The sequence below is a fragment of the Pinus tabuliformis genome, chromosome 5_2 (genome assembly GCF_031772625.1).
Source record: "Pinus tabuliformis cultivar Carrire ecotype Pingquan chromosome 5_2, CPIR1, whole genome shotgun sequence".
Taxonomy (NCBI): Eukaryota; Viridiplantae; Streptophyta; class Pinopsida; order Pinales; family Pinaceae; genus Pinus; species Pinus tabuliformis.
Genome location: NC_142306.1, coordinates 163,540,569 through 163,543,272, shown reverse-complemented (window position 1 = coordinate 163,543,272; position 2,704 = coordinate 163,540,569). Strand labels below are relative to the sequence as shown.

The 2,704-nt window shown below is 35.3% G+C and overlaps 1 pseudogene; it reads right to left on the bottom strand.

Moving 5' to 3' along the window:
- Positions 1-722: 722 nt before the first annotated feature.
- On the bottom strand, positions 723-1,804 carry LOC149158049 (uncharacterized; annotated as a pseudogene).
- Between the last annotated feature and the right edge of the window lie 900 nt (positions 1,805-2,704).

Genomic DNA, 2,704 nt, shown 5'->3' with positions numbered 1-2,704 from the left:
GAAACAATATAATCATCGTCTATAGAATCCTCCAATGTTTGATAAATTGATTTTCGAAATTTGGTTCCAAGTATTCCATTTTTTTATTTTCAAATCTGCGTGAATTTTGTGAATTTTTTTTTTTTTTAAACAACAAATTTAAAAAGAAATTTTCAAAAGTAATAAATAAATAAAGACAGAGATTTATTTATTTATTATTTTTTTTAATTTTATTTTTTCTAATTTTTATGTTGATTTTTTTATTTATTTAGTTTGTTTTTTTTTAAACAACCAAAAAAAAAAAAAAAATTATTTAATTTGAGTTTTTTTTTTTTGAAATTGTAAAATCAACAAAATTTTATTTATTAAAAACTAGTAAAGAAAAATTCTAAAACTAAACTAAGACTAAAATGAAGTTCTTTTATGGATTTTCTTCCAAACTCATCACCGTTTTTGTTATTTTTTTTTTTAAAAACAAATCAACGCCCAAAGAAAATTACCATGTCATTTTCAACTCAAAATTTTCTTCACTGCTGGTGAATTGGCATGGTCAAGTGTATGATGCATTTCTGAGGCATGGACGATGTTGTTGGTGAATTGGCAACCCGCGACAGCAGATCAGTTTGGCGCACTGGTAGTGCTGCTGATGAGTACGTTATAAAAGCACAATAACCGATGACTACTCCAAGTCACTGGTGAAAAATAGAATGTTGAGAATGAATTTTAAGAAGAGACAAAAAAAAATGAATTTAACTATGCCAAGGGAAAAGCTAAAACATATCATAGCACTCCACTTAAATAAAAGAGATTCCCTTGTCAAAATTGTGGTCAGAGTCCAGAAAAGGCTTCCAGATTCAACTCTTCCCTTGTCGTTGATGAACTGCGTGAGTTTCTGGCATGTTTATCTTCTGAATTTGCAGTATGTCCAGAGTTCAAGGTGTTGACATAGAAATATGAAGCCCCAAGGTTGGGAGGCTGGTCAGCTGTGCTTCTTCGGCAAGCAAGAAAATGCTTTATCAGCCCTCTTAGAAAGGGGCCATTGTATCTGGTTCATACTCCATATAATACGTTATTCCTCCCATGCATAGGCAGAAAAGTGCCACTTCAGCATTTCTTATATCTGGAAGTAGATATCTGTTCACTAAAATATACCACAATGAATCTGCAGCTCGAGGAAGCACATAAAGAGCTAATTCGTCTCGTCTGCTCTTCCTCTCTAGCAAGGCAGACAAAGCAGCCATGCCTCCAGTGAACCAATACACAAGCTTATGGTCCCTTGTTAAAACCTTTCTTTGCAAGCATATAACTCCCTGAAATATTCCTACAAAGGCCGACAGGATTGATGTAGAGCGCACAACCCCATTAATAGCATTCCAACATGTCTGCATGGGAGACTCCATAAACTTTTGAAGATGAAGGACAACATACGACACAAACGTCAATGAGAAATATAATGGATATGTCTTCCTGAACGTTGAATACATTGCATTGACATTATGTGCTAAACATGAGGCTGAATCCGGATGTATAACAGAACATGGAATAATTGAAGCAGATGGATCCAATTTAAGAGACGGGGAACCCTTTCTGCTCAACAAATAAGTAGAGAGAGACCAGATCAAAATGCTTTGACAGCTTCACGATGGGCGTATTGGCTTTCTTGACTTTGGTTTGTAGATGCTCATTTTGAGCCAGGCAACATGTGAGGGTGAAAATCGCTCAAATCGAGCCAATAAATCTGCATGCAAAATCACTCAAATCGCTCAAAATTTGCTCTACTGCCAGCAAAACCCGTAATTCTCTGCACATTGATTGTAAAAACCATTTTTTCTTCACGCAGTTACCAAAATAGGGTTTCGAAGAACCGTGATTCCCTCTCAAACCATTAGGAATTCAAGCAAACGATTTTTGGGTTGTGTAATTCATTCTGTTGTGGAAAAAACCCATGTCTTCGTTTGTCCAGATTTGTCCTGGTTTGATCACAAACCGCTTTTTAAAACTGACGTTTTTCAGGGGTTGCGTATGGATTGCCTGTAGGATTGATTTGCGTGGGAACCTTATCTGGTCAGTGGTGTCGATTTGGTTGAATTATAATCATCAGTATGGATCGATCGATCCATTTTTCCACAACATTTTGATTGTTCCCAGATCCACGACCTTGGCGAATATATGTTCTTTTCAATTCCATGGAGCTCTTAGTGAATGCTTCCTTGGCTGCAACCACAGCTGTCTCAAACTTTCCAGATTCACATTTATCTGCAAAAACCTGCGTTGCAAATTCTTCTTGATGTTTCGCATAGGGCAATACTTCTCCAGATTTTAGATAAGCAAAGTTTTGGAGCCCATCCTTTTGCACCTCCATCCTTGCGCTTGCTACGATTCTTCTTCAATTTTGTTGATGATACAGTCTTCCTCTATAATGTTTCACTTGTTCCAAAGAAACAAAAACGAAGAAATAGGTGTCGTGGCAAAGATCCAACAAATTGATGACAAATCCATATTGTGCATGGCCAAAAACTACAACTATTTCCTATACATTTACTATCACAAGTATCCAATTGCTCGCCTTGTGACAGAAGATGGAGTATGTATTGGAATATTCAATTAACGAAGACAAACCAATCAAGATCTCAGAAGGTTGTTATTTTTTATATATTTTAAATTTTTAAATTTTTTTAATTAAAATAAATAAATAAAAATGAAATTGAACCTATCTCTAAAAAAA